At 47.2% G+C, this 21,653-nt stretch overlaps 1 protein-coding gene across 3 annotated transcripts in view; it reads left to right on the top strand.

Annotated features, from left to right (window-relative positions):
* The first annotated feature begins 5,460 nt into the window (after positions 1–5,460).
* BPIFB1 (BPI fold containing family B member 1) overlaps positions 5,461–21,653 on the top strand; it is a 39,133-nt gene continuing 22,940 nt past the window's right edge. Inside the window, exon 1 of one of the 3 annotated variants that reach the window (XM_036824226.1) lies at positions 5,461–5,547. The gene's annotated coding sequence lies outside the window, so the exon portion shown is untranslated. Of the gene's footprint in view, positions 5,548–21,460; positions 21,569–21,653 lie in introns of those variants that run through there. The other 2 variants (XM_036824227.1, XM_036824224.1) reach the window with 2 other exon arrangements.

Genomic DNA, 21,653 nt, shown 5'->3' with positions numbered 1-21,653 from the left:
ATAGGGAGACAATTGAAAGGAGAATATTAAGTAAGTAAAAGTAATGGTGGCTGGTTTGGGGCAGAAATCGTGGAGGTGATATGTGAATGATTGGAATCTGGGGACCCTGGGGGCCTGTCCTCTAATGGGGGACCCATCCTCTGATGCCTAGCCAGCCTGGCCGCTGGATACCCTGAAGCCATGTAAACCTCCAGGGCCCTAGCCTTGCACCAGCACTCTCGCATAGCCTTGTGACCACTAGAGAGAGCTGCTGCATGGCAACCCAGCAGTCATCTTGAAGATTAATATTTATTTGGCAGTAATGGTGGGCCTAACACCTTGCTAAACTCTTTAAATGCAGGATCTTATTTAATCCTCACAGAGATAAGGACTCTAAGACTCAAGGTCATACAGCCTGTGAACAGCGGATTCAGGATTCAAATCCCAGAAGTCAAACTCTAGAGCCCAAGCTCTTTGCCAGGGGCTGCAAACTCACCATCCTCCAGCCAAATCTGGCACATTGTTTTTCCTTTATACTTTAAATTACTTTAAGTGTTGGTTATTCTCCAATTGCGGACTGATTGTAAATGCAGTCACCTATTCCCACACCTCCATCATACCAAATTGTCTTATGCTATTAAATGCTTGGCCCCAAAAGTAGGGTTGCCTGATCTACCAATAAAAATACAGGACACCTAGGTAAGGTTGAATTTCAGAAAAACAGTGAATATTTTTTGTGTAAGTATGTCCCAAATATTGCGTGAAACAAACTTAAACTAAAGTTATTCATCTTTTATCTGAAATCCAAATTTAGCTGGGCTTCCTATATTTTTTTCTGGCAACTTTACCCTACTGGCATTTGTATTTATAACTCCTGCCCTGTACTCCATTCCCCCAGAGAGGGGAAAATTTATTGAGCATCTACTCTGTGCTAGTTTTGAGTGGAGCCCAGAGCAATCAAGGGCTCTGCAGCAGCTCCAGGCAGCAGTTCAAGCAACACTGTTGCTTGAGCCACATGATCAGGCAGACCCCATGGTATTAGAAGTATCTATGATGCCATGTAGAGTGTTTGACAAACCCCAATAAGGGAGTTACAGAGAAGACCCCTAGAGTTCTGGAGCAAAGTCATACCATCTTCAGCAGAGAACTGTACACCGCTAGAAAAAACAGCTCCTGACCTGTTACTGGGACATCAAGTGACCATGAGGCCAGAACTTCCCATCATGCACTAGGCACTGTTATCCACCAAGTTGTAAGGTCAGGCAGGACCAAGAGCCATCCATCATCAGGTAGAAATAGTACATCTAGCTTGGCTCAAGGTCCAGCATAAGTAAGCTGCATGAATAGGTGGCCTAGACACCCACCTCCCTTGTCACCTATGTCACCTACTAGTGTTCCCCTACACTTCTCCCTTGGGTCTCACCTATGGTCATGTGACCAGCTGATGGAGGAGAAAAAAACCTGAGCTTGGTCCATGAAGGGGTTGGTGTTAACTGAAAACGGATGCTATTCAGGGGTGACACTGAAAGACGGGAATGAGAGGGAACCCTCCCAGCAGGCAAAGCTTCAGGCAGCACACCTGGTCATCCACTTTGAGAAAAGAAAGAAATGGCCAGATATTTATAGTCTCGTGGGCTGAGGCAAATGGCTTAATAGTTTAAGCAGGAGCCTGGAAGAAATACAAATTTTTAAAATATTTATTTATTTTCTTTATTATTATTTTTATTTTTTTTGGCTGCATCCGGTCTTAGTTGCGGCACGCAGGACCTTCGTTGAGGCATGTGGGATCTTTCATTGTGGCACAAGCACTTCATTGTGGCCTGCGGGTTTTCTTTCTCTAGTTGTGGCACATGGGCTCCAGAGCGCACAGGCTCTGTAGTTTGCAGCTCGCAGGCTCTCTGCGCAAGCTCAGTAGTTGTGGTGCACAGGCTTAGTTGCCCCGCGGCATGTGGGATCTTAGTTCCCTGACCAGGGATCGAACCCGCGTCCCCCGCATTTGAAGGCAGATTCTTTACCACTGGACCACCAGGGAAGTCCCAAGAAATAAGATTTAGAGATTGGGTATGCCAAAGCAGATTTAGTAACTGTCACTGAAAGTATGTATGACCTGCCACCAACAGGGACCACCACTGAATGCCTAATATGGTACCATCCATTCAGGTGATCAACCAGCCTCTTGGACCAGCAGAAGGGCTGAGAATTAGTGAAACTGAAATGGACAGTATTCTGAGTATCGGTTAAGGCCTCATGATCAACTGCAACACCAGGGACTCTAGTTAGTTTTGGAAATTTCCCATGGATTATGACTGCATCAGTTTGCTAGGGCAGCCATAACAAAATACTATAGACTGGGTGGCTTAAACAACAGATATTTATTTTTTCACAGTTCTGGAGGCTGGACGTCCAAGATCAACATGCCGGCAGGACTGGTTTTCTTTGAGGCTCTCTCCTTGGCTCGCAGGGGGCTGCCCTCTTGCTGCCTCTTCATATGGTGGCCCCTCCACGCACCCTCGTTCCTGGTACAATCTCCTCTTCTTTTAAGGATACCAGCCAGTTGGATTAAGGCCCATCCTAATTGCCTCTTTAACTTGATCACCTTTTTGAAGGCCCTGTCTCCAAATATAGCCATATTCTGAGGTATTAGGGGTTAGAGCTTCAACATATGAATTTTGGGGGACACAATTCAGTCCGTAACAATGATCACCCAGCATTCCAGAGCAGCTGAGCCTGTATAGGGTGAACTTAATATGAAAAGCAAGTTGACCCAAGCAGTGTAAGCGGTGGACTACAGACGCTGGCACTGCCCCGCCCAGACCCCCATAACGGGGCACTAAGCCTCACAGCTCCCCCTTCTCTAGAGAACTGCTTTCAGCTGACAGGAGCCATCCCACCTCCATGGGGGACAACCGCCACAGATGATGGACTAATATGAGCAGGGACAAGGCCAGTCCCTGTGCCTGAAAGTGGAACAATGCTGAGGTGTGCTTTTCTGCTCCCTTTCATAGCAGATGATCAGAGCTGTAGGAGGAATAGCTCGAGGTACCATCCGGCACTGAGAAGGGCATGAATTCATGTGCACAAGATGTTCATTATTGGAGACACGGGGGGAAGTTATAGTACGATACAGCCTGTGAAATGTAACACTAAAATTATATGTGCTGATGTGAGAAAAATCTCCAAGACACGTTAATGAAGGATGGAGGAACAAGGTGCAAAATACAAGGTAGTTTGATCCTTCTATGACTGTTGTAAAGGATAAGTGCTTTCTGGAAGGACAGACAGGAAGTGTCTACAGTGATTAAAACTCCAGGGAGTAGAGTGGGCTGGGATGAGGAAGTTGTACATCTGTGTGTCACTCAATATCCTTTTGTACTTGTGAAATTTTTATCCTATACGTGTATGACTTCCCCCAACATTTTACTATAAACATATTCATACATACAGGAAATTTGAAATAATTACATAGTAAGCACCCATATACCTACACTGAGGTTCTATAATGAACAGTTTGCTATGCTTACCCTATCACATATCTGCCAATCTATCCATCCTTCCATCCATCCACCTTATTTTTTTATGCATTTCAAAATACATTGCAGAGAGCAGTTCATTTTATCTTTAAACACTGCAAGATACCTTTCATTAACTAACGTTCAGTACTTGTTTATGTTTTTTAACTTTAAGGTAAAATTTATATAGAATGAAATGCACAAATCTTTAAGGGTATCTATGTGTCATTTTTATACCTGATTTTCTTAACCTTTTTTTAAGAGTGCTGGCACTGTCATCCATTGTTCCACTTTCAGCCAGCACTGACTGAGCCCCTACTGTGTGCCACGAAGTGTGGCGATGTGCTGGGGCAACACAGTGGACAGGACCAAGTTGCAGTTTTCATGAGCTCCCCCTCCAGTGGTGGGGGGAGGGGAGCAGACAATACGCACATAAATGAATAAGTAAATAAAATCATTGCATGCTGAGTGAAAGAAGCCAGATGCAGCAGGGTACATATTGCATGTTCCATTTACATGAAGACCAAGAGCAGACAAAACCAATTTATGGTGGAAAAAAAATCAGAAACCACCCCCCATGGGGGCACAGGGCTAGGAATTGGCTGGAAAGGGGCATAAGGGAACTTTTTGAGGGATTTGGGTTACACAGGTGTATGTATTTGTCAAATCTCAGCAAATGGACATTTAAGATTTGTGCTTTTCATTGTATATTGAAAGTTTTTCCATTGCAGCCCACAGACTGGGCAGCCCCCAGGATCACTTTAATGGTTCTAGAGAGTTCTCTGGCTAAAAACCAGTGCCACATCTGTCAGACAATGTTGACAGTCTTATCAAAAGTGACATTCCCATGGTGCTTAATGTTTTTCTGCTTCTTTCTTTCTCTGCATGGTTCCTTGAGGGCTGTGATGTTCAGGCCTGTGTGTTCTGAATGGCCAGTTCCGCTGTCATCCTCAGACCCTTCCAGTCCCCAGTTGCCTTGCAAAGGTCATCACCAACCTTTTTTTGGAGAGAGACCCAGGGAGCCGATCTTGGCAGCCAGGGCAGACGTGGCACCCACTTTCTCATGGGCACATGGCTTTGATCTCGTTGGGTTGAACTTGGGTGTCATGGAGGAGGCAGCTGGTGTTGGAAGAACCCAGACGCCAGCTGACAAGAGACGGATGCACCTTGGCCTCCTCCAAGCCAGAAGCCCAACTGCAAGCAAGAGTTGAACTCTAGGTCACCACACGTGTGCTGAGGACTTAGTGGGAAGGGTACTGACGTCTGCAACTTAGTTTGAAATGCATCAAACACATATGATGGATGGGCAGAATTTAGGTGGTAAAATGTAGCGTTATCTGTAAAACTAACTGCTCTGCGTTTGAAAACTTTCTTAAGAAAATATGAGGTTTCTGGCTACATTGCAGAGAGGAAATGCGAGGGGGCCAGACAAGACTCAAGAAGGCCATTGAGGAGGCTGCTTCAATTGCCCCAGGGAAGAAATGATGAGGCCTGAGGTGAGGCTAGGCAGTGGGGGTGGAGAGGAAGGAGGCCAAAGACACCGTATGGGGGAGACTCCGGAGACGAGGGGGGAGGGGAGACTCTGGGGGCGGGGGGGGGGAGGGGAGAAATGAGTGGAAACAGCCGGAAGTCAGGGCCCCTGTGAAAGCCTGGAGTGGCCTCTCTCAGGAGCAGCAGACCCTGAAAGTGCAGAGATGGGGGTGGGAGGGCATCTTGAACGTCCCTTCCCAGCACAAAGGAGAACATTGAAAAGAGTTCCTGCGATGCGCCCACCTCCAGGTGGGTCTCCTGGTTTGTCCACGGGTTACCTCTTTCTCCTCTCCTGGAGGACGGGGTGACTAAGTGAGCACGGGAACCTCCGTGGGGTGACTTCGTGGGAGGTGCCAGATGGGTCCCTGTGCTCCCCTCCTAGCCTCCAGGAAGTCGAGATAAGCACAGAGCAAGACATTCACAGTCCAGGGAGGTCTCCAGTCCAGAAAAGGTGCAAAGAGGTTTGAGAGCTTCCTCGGTTTGGGTTTCGGAGCCTCCGCTGGTGCCAGTGGACACAGCCGCCCACACGGTAAGAGATTTGTGATCCGGCTCGCACACACTCAGCAAGAGCTCCAAGCCTTTCTGGGTGCATGATAGATGGTTTGGTGCAGCATTTTCCAGAAGCAGAGCTGCCTCGCACACCATCGCTGGGAGTGAGAAAGTGATTCCCCTCCTACTTTCTCTCAGTCCTCAGAGGAATTTGGGTACGTCTGCAACCCCTTTCCAACCACTGCCAGTTCTCCCCCGGGTGCCTTGAACAGGCGACATCCCCAACCAGAGCTCCACAATGTGTTGTTTGTTTTCACCGTGACTTTAGAAAAAGTACGTCACCTCTCTGAAGGGGACTCACCTAGACCTCATCTGCAAAAGGAGGCAAAAACAGTGCCCAGCTCCAGGCATCGGTGTGGGGTTAAATGGGTTAATACCAACAAGGGTGCATAAGAACACGATAAGCTTAATTATAGCCATTATCTTCATCCCTATAATCCTGTTGTCACCTCCTATTTCTGGGAAGCGATGTTGCTCTTTCATTTGGTAGTGTTATACAATTTCCTGTTAGAAGTAGAAAATCAAATGTATTTATGTTTCAAACATGATCCATTTACCAAAATGTGTGTTGAGTAAACAGTAATCTTAGGAGCTAGCAGATATTGCAAAATGTAAATGCAGACGTGGCAGGTAGGGGAAGGTAGTACAAAAACAACAGGTGTTTGTGCGATGATGGCTGAAAGATTAAGAGCACAAGCTTTGGAGTCAGATGGACCAGAGTTCAAATCCTGACATCTTGTCCTGGTAGCTGTGTGACCTGGAGCCAGTCTCCCACCTTCGTGTACCTCATTCCCTCATGTGTACAATGAGGGAAGGGGGAGAATAGCAGCGAACTTGCAGGCTGGAGGCTCAGTCTGGCGGGTAGTGAGCCCTCAGAGATTGTAGGGCTGTTCCTATCCTGTACTTCAGGCAACCTCTCCTTTCTTACATAATTAGCCCCCAGGATTGTGTTCCGAAGTCAAACTTGGGAAATGTGAAAGTCGAACGAGGGAGATTTACACAAGGGGTGTGTGTGTGTGTGTTTGCGGGGGTGGGGGTGGGGTGTTGACGGAGGGTATCTAGTTCCCAGAGGGCTAAAACCACTTAAACCCTCATGATGCTCTGATGGTACAGTTCCAGCATCCCATATTTGTCCTGTATTTTGGTCTCTGTCCTCACGACTGAGACAATTGAGCACTGTGTTTTTATATTTCTTTGTCCATCTCTGGCTCGCTCTCTGTCTCCCCAGGAGAATGTAAGACCCAGAAGGGCAGGGGGCAATCTGTTTGCTCCCTGCTATGCCCAAAGCACCCAGAACTGTGTCCACACTCAGGCGGTGTATAATACAATTAGCTGACTGACCCACTGGCGTGCTGGCTGACTGGGTCTGTCTGTCCCACAGTCCTGAGTTACTAAATAGAATGAGGGAGAAGGGGAGAAATATGGAGCACAGATCTAAAACTGCACAAGCCCCCACATGCAGCCAGGTGTAGACATCTTCCTAGCCCTGCCCTGGGCTGCTGGGGAGGCTTTCCTCACCCTCGTGACCAAGAGAGAATGGGATAGGGGCTGCCCCTAAGAGTCTGTCTCTGAGGATGGCCATCTGAGGGGATATAAGGCTGAAACTCTGAGTCCCCCAAACTGAGACTCCCCATCTGTGGTCTCAGAAGCTCCTAGGAGCCTAATCCAGGGACCTCCACCTCCCAGGGGATCCCCCCAATTTTCCACCACACCTGCCTGCCACAGCCAGACCCCATTTCTAAGGGCAGGCAGAACTCCTAAAGGACGGTTCGCCTAACATCCCCCAACTCGTAAAACCACTCAGTTTCTCCTTTATCCAGTTATAGCCATACAATATCAGTAATAACAACTGCAACAATCTTGATAGAAATCCCAATACTAAGAGCTCCCTTACTGGGTTCCAGGCTCTGCCCTAAGTCAGCACTTTTCTTTGAGCCTCTCAGCTCATCTTCCCAGCAGCACTACTGTTTTTGTTGTAGGAAGGGGGACCCCTTCCAGGGCCTGAGAGTGGGTTCTTGTCTAACACTCAGAAATAAATTGTCTGAGGAGACACGTGCTGACAAAGCAAGAGACTTTATTGGGAAGGGGTGCCTGGGCAGAGAACAGCAGGGCAAGGGAACCCAGGAGAACTTCTCTGCCATGTGGCTCACAGTCTCAGGTTTTATGGTAATGGGCTTAGTTTCCAGGTTTTTTCTGGCCAATCACTCTGACTCAGGGCCCTTCCTGGTGGCACGCACATCACTCAGCCAAGACGGATTCCAGTGAGAAGGATTCTGGGAGGTTGGTAGGACATATGGACTGGCATCTCCTCTCTCCTTTTGACCTTCCCCGAATTATTCCGGTTGGTGGTTACTTGTTAGTTCTGCTTTCCTTACCAGGACCTCCTGTTGTAAGATAACTCATGCAAGTGGTTACTATGGTGCCTGGCCAGGGCAGGAGGTTTCGGTCAGTGGTTCCCCTTAACAACTCCCCCCTGAGAGACTTCATACTCAAGATACTTCTTGGGAATTGGGGCAGAGGTCTCTTTCTTCTGTAACTACTTCCTGCTGAGAGTGGGCATATTCCTGCCTAGTAGAGTAGAAGTTTCTCTCCACCTGATCTAAATCGAGGTATTCTGTGTCCAGAACCAGCATTCACCCTCATAGTAACAACAATTTAGCCTGAAACTGTCAGACCCTGTCAGAGATGAACCTTGTAAGCAGTTGAAACAGACAGGGGCCAAATAGGAGGCTTATATGGTCATCGTCAGGCCCAGAAAAGGAAGGCAAAATTTGGGGTGAGGGCTGCAGGGTGTGTGACCTTCTTCTGATTGGTTGGTGGTGAGGTAACAGGGTGGTGCTCCAGGAATCTTGCACTCAGCCTGAAATTACCATCCTCCACCTGGGTGGGGGCCCCAGTTCTGCAGAAGAACTCAAAGATGTTGTTATGCATACTCCTTGAGGAGGAACCAGGACCCTGCCCCAAGGTTGCACTACCATTTGACTGCTCCTCCCCTATTTCTGCACCCCCGTCCCTTCCCTGATTAGCAACTGTTTGAATCTGCCCTTTGGAACTCAGGGAAAGTCAAGGAGGTTGAATAAAGCGTAATCCTACAAACAAGAAACAGGGGACACAGAAAGGATTTGTATTCCAGAGCCCCAGAGAGTCCTGCTCAGTTTCAATTCAGGGAACTAGGTGACAACTGCTCTGGCCACTTTCTGCTAAAACAGGCATAGTCCTGCCTCAATTTGGGGAATAGACACTGAATTGGGAATATTTCTGAGTTCAAAGTCCTGGATCTGAGTCTTGTATGATTAAAATCTCAATCCCTTGGTCCTCCATTTTGGTGTAACAGACCCAGCTAGAAGTAGCTGGAGGAGTGACAACAGGAATTTTAATAGACAAAATAAATCTCATTCCCTGAGGAATTCAGAAGAGTAAGCCTGAAACCCAGTCTGGACCTCACACCCTGGGGAGACTTGTAGCCAAAAGCTGTTTACTTTTACCTGTCGGTTTTAACTCCCAGTGTGGTATTAACATATACATAACAGAAGCTATTGGCCACTATACATCTCCTTTTTCTACTAATATCTGATCTAAAGCAATTTCATTTTCTAAAAATTTAATAGTTACAAGAGGATACCTTGAAACTATAAGGCTGCAGCTAACAGCTGCCAGCAGCAGACATTGTTTTGAGAATGGCTGGGGGCATCCTAAGTCTGACATAGCTCAGAAAACTCAAGTTCTTAGCAATACAAGGACTTGTCTGAAATCATGTCCATAATGCCACCTAGTATTACTTTGGATGTCTGAGCCACAGCTACTCCATTTTGACTTTCAATTGCATTTCTCTCCTTAATGGGCAAAGCAGATGTCACCATTAATGATTTTAGTGCTTTTCTAGATATGAGAAGATGCAAGAATTTGGGCTCATAAAAGCTTTTCCTGAAAGTGTCTAACTATCTGAAGCCCTGTTCTGCTAGTTTTTCCAGAGCACAGAGCACCTCATTCCTGATCTCCACCCTGAACTCCTTTCAGAGTGTGCTGAAGGTCAGTGGCTGCAATGGCCATTGACCTAATCCTTGAAGAGGCAAGGAAGATATTCCCTCTTGTTGCTTCTTCTCATACCTAGTGTTACACTATTACAGTCATTTATCTCATATGGGACTATATCATCATTTTATCAGAGACTCAGTCATACATTTGGTAATGAAAAAAACAACAATTCTGTAAAACAGGCAATATAAAAATAATATAGCTAGCAGTATTAGTAAGGTCATAAGTAAGCACTTAAGAATTTCCATTAGGTGCAGCCCAGTATATCCCAGGTCATCTGACTTAGCCTGTTCTGTACCAATCCTTATCTTTAAGGGAAATTATATATTGGCACTGTCCATAAGGCACCCAGCCCAGTTTCCTAGTGTTACTAGACTGATTATCCTTAGTATGATTTAATTGTTCCCAACACAGAGGAGCCTTTAAACTTAAATTACCATAGCCTGGTGTTAACTACATAAATCCATCCCATAACTGTGGGAGATTGTATTTCTTGGCTGAAATGTTGCTTGTTGCTTTGATCGAGCTTGAGTAATAGAGGAAAATTCATATTTATGGCCAGGGTCAGAGCAGGCATTATTAATTGGCCAGGTGAGGGGATTCCATCTAGTAATATCAATATCAGTGTCTTGAACAGGACTAACATTTTTTCTTTTAAAATAAATTCCTAAGAGCCAACCAGTTAGACCCTTGGAGTGGAGAGATCCACCAAGGTAACCCAGAAGTGCTAGACACAGGTAACTGGCCACAAACCCACCAATTGGACTGATTTTTAAGACTAGCATAAGATGGTGCCCATGGTAGAAAAACATTTGATTCATATGCAAAGGTCCAAGAAGTCAAGAAAACATTATAATATGAGTCAGGTCGAGGATCTTGGGCTAGCTGTCTACTTCTGATGTTGTCTTCTTCTTGTTCTAGTGGGAGTGTAGTTTCTCCTCTGTTGGAGCGTTGTTTTAAGGTGAACCTTAGTAAATACAGACCTCCATTAACAAAACTGGAATATAATATTCACTGAAACAATCTTTTTTCTCTCTAAAATTACCCCCATTTTTATCAAATATAACCAAATTAAGACGAATTCGTTTGCAAAATAAGTCTGGTCTCAATAAACTTGATCTGATGATTTATATAAACTATGATTGATCATATAGGCCTTTTTTTTTGCTTTGCTGAAACTTTTATAAGTCTCAGACCGAACTTTTTTTTTTTTTTTTTTTTTTTTTTATTTATGGCTGTGTTGGGTCTTCGTTTCTGTGCGAGGGCTTTCTCTAGTTGGGGCAAGGGGGGCCACTCTTCATCGCGGTGCACGGGCCTCTCACTATCGCGGCCTCTCCTGTTGCGGAGCACAGGCTCCAGACACACAGGCTCAATAATTGTGGCTCACGGGCCTAGTCACTCCGCGGCATGTGGGATCTTCCCAGACCAGGGCTTGAACCCGTGCCCCCTGCAATGGCAGGCAGATTCTCAACCACTGCGCCACCAGGGAAGCCCCAGACTGAACTTTTAAAAGACCTCTCAGGGCTAGGAAAGTCATGCCAAGGTCTTGTCACAGATTTCGCCTGACAGATCTAGGTGAATTTCTCCCTTTTCAAGGTCCCCAAAATACCTTAAGATTTCTGTACATGTTAGTGAGGTAGCCTTCCTAATTTATCTGTTAAAGCTGCTGGGAACCTAAGAGTTTCCAATCTCTGGAGGGAACAGATAGAAAAGATAAATGTTTCAATTCTGCTTACAAAGGTACAATTTACCAAATTACTGTAAGTCATAATGAGTTTGAGGGGAAGGTTTTTCTTATATCTGGAAAACACAGATTCAAACCAGTAATTTTTCAGATAGAAACCATAAAAATTATAACCATATTCACCAGTTCACTCAGTCCTATGTAGATAATCCTTTTTGTTAACAGTTTTATAAAGCCATCAGGTTTCCCATTTGAATTCTTCAATTTCTTACCCAGTTCAGCATTATGGTCTGAAAGTCAGAAATTTGTATTTATCCTAAAGTCCTTTCTATAAATCTTCTTGAAGAGGAGGCATTTTTGCTAAGGCATTAGAGTGAAACCGTAAGTATCTGCGCATGACAAAAAGACTTAAGAAGGCACAGAAAAAAAAAAAAAACCTGATTACAATTCAATCAACAAAGAAACTTGGTTACTGCTGTGACATACAACACTTGCAGATAATAACTAGAATTATGATTGATAACATTTTACCAGGACATATCAGAACATACTTAGGAACTCCACATAATTTCTAGAATATCTATATTAGTAACATTTACCAAACAATATAACCTAAGAGGATTTATTACTCATTTGACAATACTTCCCATGTAATTTAACATACCAAATGAACTTAATTAGTTTAATATCCCTTTGGGATGTTTCAGGAGCCCATTGAAGCATCCCAAAGTTAGCTAGAGGTCAAAAGGACTTCATTAGAATTTAATTTTGGAAGTTTTGTCAAAAAAAAATCAAAAGGATTTAGAATACTCAGTCAGATAGGATCATAGATCACTGTGAAACAAGTTACTCACTTAGCTAAAGTAACAATAAAAGATTTCAAAGACAAATACAGAACAGATCACTTAAAAGGTCACAACACTAGAATTTCAAGTTACCAAAATCTGGAGAGACTATTTTTAGATAGACATTCGTAAACATAATTCTTCCTATAGAGTTTACATAAAAGCTCTTCCCTCATTTGCATTTAATTCACTTATAAAATTTCATCGTACCAAGTTATGTTTCTTGCTGACAAATTTGCAACAGATATAATAAGATCTTATTTAACTTTTATTAAACCTAGGTACAATAAGGGTATTACACTTAATGTTAATGACTCTGAAGACATGTCTATATTAATTAGATCAACAAGCTTATACATTAACACCAGGTGTTAATTTAATACTGAATATTTCCCAGTTCACGTGAACCTGAAATTAATTCTGGACAGTTACCTTCTGTATTTTTCAGAATTTATATAAGCGCTTAATTTTCTTTAAGCCAATTAAGTAGAGCTCATTGACAAATTAATTTTGATAATACCTTCAAAGGTAAAGACAAAGATAATGCACACATAAACACATAGACACGACAAGAGATCTCACAGTTTCATTTTCTAAACTTAGTCATGAATCAGATATTACAATATAAAACTCACTAGTTTATAAATAACTGTTGGAATAAGTAAAATGTTAAAAGGCTTCTTCCCCATTTTTTTCCCTCATCTCAGAGATGGTCTAGATAAGATAAATGTTCCTGAGAGCCCTGGTGTCAAGGTACAGGGAGAGAAAATTAAGTTATCCTAGTAGGACTTGTTCCTCAGGGTCAGAATTCTGAAAAGATGTTTTTATCAAGCTTGCCTCTGTGTATGCAAAAAGAACCAGTTTTGGAATTTTCAAGAGTTTCACCTAAACCAATTTTCTCTGGAGTCTAAACAATATGGTGGCCACACAATGTTATAATAAAATATCATCTCTTTCTTAGTCATAGGCTCATAACTAAAATCTTTGCAGTCAGACAGAATTCACCCAAGAGGGCTCTGCAGTGGAACAGAACCAGAATTTCCCATTTCACAAGGCAGAATGGCCATCAGAAATCACAACACAGAACACAAAGTACAAAACACAAACAGGCAAGGCTGTCCTAATCAGACACTCCCTTAAATATAAGATCGCAGTCTCTCAGAAAACCTCCCACAGAGACACAGAACTTCAGATCTGAGTACTGGCAGAGTAAATGGAAATACCTCAGGTCTTCAAAGATTTCAAAGGGAGGAAAGGAGGCCAGGTTGAAAGAAGTGGGGAAGGGAGAGGGACAAAATGGGTTGCCTTATGGACATCTCCTGCCACCTGCAGATGCCCAGGTGTTATGGGACTTTTCCCTGGGCTTCCAAGAAGGGAGAACAGGAACTCAGCCCTACCAGAAGCCAGAAACCAGATACAAGATACCAGACCAGAATTTGAGCTCTCTGTCCACCAGAGGGGGTCAGGCTCCGACCCTCAGATCAGGCTGAGGCCATTCAACCAGACCCCTGCATCCAGGACCAGTTCAGAAGAAACAGGTGTAGGATAGGAGGGGTTGAAAACAGGAAAGGGAAGGGGAAGGGGAAAGAGGTCAACAAAGTCTCTTGTTCCTTACCCATTCGGGGCACTCGGGCCAGTCGCCCACATCAGGAGGAGACCAGGGACAAAAGGGTCCCGGTAGCGACCACTGGGTCCGGTCCGTCAGCAGGTGAGCTGGTCCCTGACTACCCCAAGTGGTCAGGATGTCAGTCGTAGCAAAGAAGAAATCCTGCCAGAGTTGCCATTTGTTGCAGGAAGGGGGACCCCTTCCAGGGCCCGAGAGTAAGCTCCTGTCTAACACTCAGAAATGAATTGTCCGAGGAGACACACATGCTGACAAAGCAAGAGACTTTATAGGGTAGGGGCGCCCGGGAGGAGAGCAGGAGGGTAAGGGAACCCAGGAGGACTGCTCTGCCACGTGGCTCACAGTCTCGGGTTTTATGGTGATGGGCTTAGTTTCCGGGTTGTCTCTGGCCAATCATTCTGACTCAGGGTCCTTCCTGGTGGTGCACGCATCACTCAGCCAAGATGGATTCCAGCGAGGAGGATTCTGGGAGGTTGGTAGGACATATGGACTGGAGTCTCCTCTCCTTTTGACCTTTCCCGAATTCTTCTGGTTGGTGGTAGCTTGTTAGTTCCACCTTCCTTACCAGGACCTCCTATTGTAAGATAACTCATGCAAGTGGTTACTATGGTGCCTGGCCAGGGCGGGCGGTTTCAGTCAGTGGTTCCCCTAACATTTTGAGAGTTAAATGAGTTAATAAGTGCTTAGAACAGGGCCTGGGAAGGGAGTGAGTACTTGTGTGGCTGTGAGGTTCCCTTCCCATGTCCACAGCTGAACCAAAGTCAGCTGCTGCTCAGTGACCTCGGTGACGAGGGCAGGGCCGGAGCCCCTTCTGACAGCAGGGAGTCACCTGTGCTCTCCACAGGGCTCCCCCAGCTCCCTCTTGGACCTCTGATGTGGCCCCCGAGAGATGGACAGAGACAGGGGGAGAGAGAGACAGAGGGAAGGGGACAGAAAGAAAGAGATAAAGACGTAGAGAAACCAGTCTGTGTGAGAGGCAGAGACAGAGTTCCCAGGAGAACTGGTGTCAGAGTGTTCAGACAAGTAGGGTCCTGGAGGCCCGGTTTAGGGGGTCAGACCAGACTCTCCCTCTGCCTGAGGGAGCCTCCACTGCAGCCTGTGGCTTTCTGGGGCGAGCCATGGGGCTACCAGGACCCCAGCCCCGCTAGTGCTCAGTTCCCATCCCCCACCTCCACCTCACCTCCGACCCTGGGTCTGGTTTCTGGTGGAATTGGATCCAGCCCACTTCCCTGCCATCCACTCTGTTCCATCACAAGGCTCAGATATTACCTGAAAAACTGGGTTTGCCTCTTGGTGGCTGTCAAGCCAAAAGACACAGCCAAGGCAGAGATCGGGAGAAGGAAGGACTTATTACTTGCAGTCAGTAAGGAGAACACCGGGGATCTTTCCCAAAGCAGTGTCTCCCTGAGCAGTACAACTGGGGAAGTTTTAAGCTAAGGTCACATGCATGAAGGGGCCTGAGCAGAGAAGAACTAAGCACAGGTTCGGGGCCAAGGTCGACAGAGCCCAAGCTTTAGTTGATTGAAGTCACGAGGGTCAACATCATCATCCCATCCTCCACCTGGGTGGGGGCCTTAGTCCCTGCAGAGCGCAAAGACTGTGTCAGATTGTTAGGTATATCCCAAGAGGAGGAACCAGGACTCTGTTTTATCACTGAGCTATTGTTTCTTGACTGCTTTTCCTTTGTTCCTGCATTCCCTGACTTCCCTTGAAATCGGTGATTACTGAGACTTGTTCAAGAGCAAGCATTGCGGCCAACCTTAGACCACAAAATGGCTTAGGCCAAAATGGCTTCTCTTACGTCAAGAAAGCCTTCCTTGTTCTCTTTCTCCAGAGAAAGAGACAGACAAGCCCTCAGACAGACTCACACTTTCCAAAACCCACCTTGTTTCTTTGTCCCTCCACCTGGAAGGCCCTCTTCTTCTGACCCTGCATGTCAGCCTCTTATCATCAGCCCAGGTGAAAAGTCACCTCTTCCAGGAAGCCTTCTCTGAACTATCCCCCTCCCCAATCAGGCAGGGCACCGCCTCCAGGCTGCTGGCAAATGTCACACTCAAGACAGGTGTGGACCAAGCTACCTGCTCTATCATCTGACACCTTTTGCCTGAGTCCCACACTCTGGCCTTCGTACTGCTTGCCTGGCCCTGCTAACACTCCTGTGCTGACCTCCATCATAGCACTTCCGGGAGAGCCTGGGCTTACTGCAGTTACAGCACTATAGCTCTGTCTGGGTTTCCCTTCCTTAGAGCACTTGCTTACCAAGGCCAAGCTGACCTCCACCTAATCACATGCCACCTCATTGATAGGAAATCACAGTGCTTAGCCCTCTGCTTGCATTGACCCTCATATGACCCAATGCCTGTCCTTTCTGTCCCTGTAGGACCCATCCCCCCCCTTGACTGTGAGCCCTACAAGGGCAGGGCGCACCTGATCTTTGTCCCCGCAACTCCCCTCCTAGAGCTAGGAGTCTGGTTTAGCCAAGTTCGTTTGCGTTGAATCTAAAATCTATTCCTGTCCCATAAAAGAGGGATTATGCCTACAAGGTTCCAACACGGATTTCTTTTTTCCCTTTCCTGGTGGTTCTGGGACTAGCGTGACAGGGCTTTTGTTTCATCCATCAGCCTTGTCCCTGGCAGTGTTTCCCAGGAATCCTGAGCTGGTGAGGGCTGTGGGTCAGCTCTGGGAAAAGAATGAGCTTTCCTCCACTCCCTTGTTCTCAGCCCAACCTTTATTTACTCATTTTCAAGCCATTTCATGGGACTGATTGTTTGCTGATCCAAAAAAATGCATTCAGTGTAAAAATTTTTTTAATTCTGAAAACACAAAGACAATGGTAAAGGTCACCTACGATGACACAACTAAAAAATAAGCATTGTTACCATTTTGGTGCCTTTCCTTCCAGTATTTTTTCTAGATGGAAAAAATAATTTTTTTTAATACAAAATAGAAGAAACTGTTTCCTTTTTCACTTGCTGAGAGCCTTAAGTTAGTTTCTCCGTACTGTTTTGTGACAGCGGCCTGGTGGCCCACAATTTATTTAATAAATCCCCTGTCGATGGACATTTAAGCTGGTGTCACTTTATACGTAATGCTGCAGTGCACACCCTGACAGTTCATTTGTCAACATCATCAACCTCCTAGTTCCAACCCGTCTGGGGTCTACATGCCTGTGGGCAGCATACAGTTAACCTCTCCCACCTGGTAAGGGTTTCTGCAAAACAGCTCAAATGATATGGCTCAGAATATTACCTATAGCTCTCGAGGAGGAACTGCTAAAGGTCCTTGACTTTGTGCAATGGCTAAACTATTATTATTTTGTCTTGCTTCACCATTTCCCTTTACTTCTGCATTTTCTTACTCTTCTGATGAATTATATTCTTTGGAACTCAGGGAAGGCGGCTAAAGTTTTTCTATAGACAAGAGGCAGGCAGAGGACGCTGGGCGGGGGAGGGGCAATCTGTCCCAGGAAGGACCCATAACATGCTGCTCGGTTACACTAATACTTCATTTTGCTCACACCACTGGGCAATTCCCTCAGACAGAACCTACACACACCCTGGGTCATGGATATGAGGCTTCCTAAGAACAAATTTGCCCTCGAGAAAAGGCCATTCCTCACTGTGTATTTACCAAGCTCCCTCTGCTATAAGCAAAGGTTATCAGAGCCAGCCTGGCCCACAGCATCCAGGAGCCCAACATCCTTATCTAACAGTTGGGGAGACTGAGGCCCAGAGATAAGGGATTAGCAAACTCTACGTTGTATAGAGATTTTCTCCCCTCTGCAATCTCCCTGACATTTTGCAAGGGAATGCAAAATCTTCAACAAGGATGCAGGTGGGATGGAGAAAGGATACAGCGTCTATATTGCTCATGGCAAACATTGCTAACAAGCATCACAAATTCTTCTGCTAGTCCAGACACTTGAGAACGTCTCCAACAGCCATTACCATGCAACAGGACTTGGCAAAACAAGTGAAGTGTTTCTGCCATTCTGGTGGCATCTTTGGTGCCAACAAAGAGCCTTTTTAAATTGAGGACTTGAGCCCATTCAAGTGAGTTTCTCAAGGTGGCTTCCTTTTTGCCTTCTGAGATAGGAAGAGTCCACAAGTCCTCCTGATTTCTGTCTGTCTAACCCTGCCATGTCCTCAGAGACCCTTTCTGGTTTTCCACAGGACCACAGATTTCTAGGAAGAGGATGCCCCTCGTCCCAGCTGGAGGTGACGGGGTGGGCTGGGAAAGAGGGGTAGAACACGGGCTCCAAAGTCAGACAGAAATGGGTCCAAATCCTGGCTCCACATTTTACAGCTGTGAGACCTTGGGCAAGTCACTGTCCTCCCCCAAGAACCTTCCTCATTTGGAAAATAGAGGTGATAACACCTCTATTTTCTCCCTTCTGGGTCTTACTTTGCTGATTTGTAAACTGGAGATGGTCTTTTTCCACTCTGCCACTTTGCTGTGTCAGAGTGTACATCTTTGATTCAACAGCAAACTCTCTCCCCACCCCTAACTGAGGTTTCTACGTACCTGTTTGGCAGGGGAGAGGAGATCTCTCTCACTCTCTCTCTCTCTCTCACACACACACACACACACACACACACACACACACACACACCCCTTCCCCCCTCTCTGGCTCCATGCAGGAATGGAGCACAGGCTGGAAGGAGAGGAAAGGGGGCAGGAGAGGGTTACCTTGACTGATACTATTGCAAGATGGCCCCCTACTCTCTGGGGAGACAAAAACTGTTTACAGCTGAGTCTCACGGGCACCTTCATGGGGGTGTTTCAAACCTCCGTGTCAGGCCTCCCAAGCTGCAGCTCCAGACGAGGGTAGAGCTCCTCCAACGGCTGACCGCCCTACATGCCACCCCCAGCCCCTGGTTCTCTGGCAGCCTTTCCTCACTGCCCAGGGATGATAATGGGAAGGACCGAAACCAGCCCCATTCCAGATCCCTCTCCTGCAGGGTCCACATCAGGCCCTTGGAAACACACACACACACACACACACACACACACACGCTTTGACCCTGTCCAGAAGGAGCAGAGAGCAATAATTTTTCCCTCACGGAAGCCACTCTGCCCACAGTGACATCAGTTCATCAGCCTGTTTCTCTCAGGAAGAGACAGAATCCAGCCCGTCCCATATCCCAAGTCCAGGGTCACACCCCTCTAGGTCCGCACTAGGGGCAGACACCCCTGCTCTCCACGCTGAGACAGTGGGAGAAGGGACCACAGCTGCCTCCTAAGAAGTATCTTCACCAATCTGTCTCCTTTGCCCTCTTGACACTTTTATCACCTCAGTCTGGGTCAGCACCTCCACGTGAGGGACCCAAGAGCTGTGCCACTGCCTCTTGGCCACCTGCGTGCACTGTGGTCTGGCTCTTCCTCCTGGTTGATAGCGTCCGAGGAAGTGTGGTGCCTCAGATGACACTTGCGTTTTGGGACTTGAGGAAGCACTAGTGAGGACACTTATTGATGGGTAGTGGTCAGGTAGCTTGATGCAGATACTGTCTCTGAATTAGGCCTTGAGGGTCAGTAATGTGAATATTTCAATAATAATAATAGCGTTTCCCATTTACTAAATTCTCTGATGTTCCAAGCATTTCACATTATCTTATATGACCCTCAAAACAGTCCCATTTTACAACTGAGGAAACAGAAGATCCCAGAGAGGAAGCCATTTTCCCACAGCCATACAGCTGATAAGCCCCAGAGTAGGGACGCATCGGCGTCTGGTGGATTCCAGATGCTTCCCCTGCCTGCTGCCCAGACAGGGCAAGATGGCATCTTCAGGGGGGTGGATGAGGCATTCCAGGAAGGGGGCACAGCACAAGCAAAGGCCTGGGAGCTGGAAAGAGGGGAGGCCAGGACAAAGAGGCCCTGAGCAGTCTGGGGATTGGTGGGGGCTGAGTGGCACTGAGGGCAAGGGTGTGGGTTCCAAGGGTGTGGGTTCCAAGGACAGAGGCGCGCTGCCCATGGGGGGCAGCATAGCCAGCTGGAGAGCCCGGGAGGAGGCATCTGCCTCTCTGGAGATGCGCCCAAGGGAATGGCAGGCTCCCTCCGGGGGGCCGCTCTGACTCCAGAAGCATCTCATCGTTAGGTGTTTGGGGCCGTTGGCGCGTTGCAGACATGGCAGGATGGCAAATGCTCTTGCCTTCTTCCTCTTGACAGCTCCAGGGAGGGGAGACCAGCCAGGGCCTGGCCGTGCACTGTGCGACCCCACGGCCCTCACTGCCCCTCTCTTGTCCCCCTGCACAAGGAGACAGGGTTCAGTGCCGGCTCTCCCAGCTCTGAACCACAATCCCAGCTTCTAGACCGAAGTCAGGCAGCAAGGATGATTCCCCAGATTATGCCAAAAGGCCCCGTTTGGGTCCAACTCCCCAACACTAAGCTGGAGTCACTGGGGAAGGACAGCGTAATAGTGAAGAGTGTGTGGTCTGGACTATACAATACACTCAAGTCCCAGCTCTGGACGCCCTGGGCATGGACCTGGAGCAAGGCACTCACCTCTCAGGGCCTCAGATACCCTGGGTAAACTCAGGGCTGCTGACACCCACCTCTGGGTGAAGTGAGCCAAGGCACCCAGGCAGTGGGCAAGAGGGGTCCCGCGGGGCTGTTCATTTGTCCCCTTGGTTCACAGCCATGACTCACTCATTCACCCCGTGAATACTCACTGAGATTTCTGAAGGCACGGGCAGGGCAAAGTTTGTGCAATTGCTGCAGAATGAACGAATAAGAGCACAGGCTAAGTGCTGGGTGAGCGCATACCTCAGTTCATGCTCTCAGCAGCCTGTGAGGCATGTGCTAGCATAACCCCATTTTACAGATGAGGACATTGAGGCCCAGAGAGGTGAAGTACCTTGCCAACAGTTACACAGCAAAGAAGTGGCACAAGTGGGATTCAAACCTATTCCCTTGAGTGAATTAATTCATGGAGATGTGTATTCCTAAATCCCAGGACGTATTTAGGAATAAGGGATGGGCAAGGCTGTTCTTTCCATCCCCCAAGTTAATTATTTGGCTACGCTATGATCGTAACCTCTCTGCAAAGGCTCATCCTATTCTAAGCAATAACAACAGCAACAAGCACTCACATTTACTGAGCACTTACTCTGTGCCGGGACCTCCAGTCCCTGTCCTCTCAGCACTTGAGGAGGCAGGTGCTACCGTTATTCCCATTTCACAGATGAGAAACTGAGACTCAGAGAGGTTAGGGAACATGCCCTGAGTCACAAGGCATGGAAATAGTGGAGCCAGGGCTGAAACTCAGTCTGTCTCAGGGCGCCCTGTGTCCGCCAAGATATCCCTAGATAGGTTATGATGTCAGAGTTTCGGTTTGAGTGCTGGCTCTGCCGTTTGCTGGCTGGTGAAGCCGGTACCTCTGTGGCAAAGTCAAGGTAACAATGCTGACCCTGGTGGGAATGACACTCCGTTGATATGACTGATGTAAAGCCTGGGGTGGCACCTCCACGTTATAGGTGCTTAAAATGTCATCTGCTCCTGTTTTCATCATTGTCCCCACGGGAGTGGCTGCCCAGGAGGCAGGGAGCCCCTTGCAGAGGCCACGCTGTGCCCGGTCCAGCTCCCCTGCCACGTGCCCCCAGTGCCCCACCCACCCCTCGCGTCAGCCAGATCCTTCTTTCTCCAAACTTCAGGAGGCTGGAGTTTGAGGTGGGGCTGTGGTTCACCAGATGCCACAAATATTTACCTTGGAGACCTCAGCCCAGATGCAGAGGGTGTACAGGATATAAGGCTGGACTTCCAGACCCACTGCCCAGGTGAGGAGAGCAGCAGGCCGAGGCCTCCACGTGTCCAGGTAAAAGTGTAGGGAAGGGGCTAACGGCCTACATCACCAGGAAGGGACTGAGCTGGAGACATCTGTTGGGGTCAGGTCAGGAGCA

The sequence above is a fragment of the Balaenoptera musculus genome, chromosome 15 (genome assembly GCF_009873245.2).
Source record: "Balaenoptera musculus isolate JJ_BM4_2016_0621 chromosome 15, mBalMus1.pri.v3, whole genome shotgun sequence".
Taxonomy (NCBI): Eukaryota; Metazoa; Chordata; class Mammalia; order Artiodactyla; family Balaenopteridae; genus Balaenoptera; species Balaenoptera musculus.
This window is presented reverse-complemented; position numbering and strand designations above follow the sequence as displayed.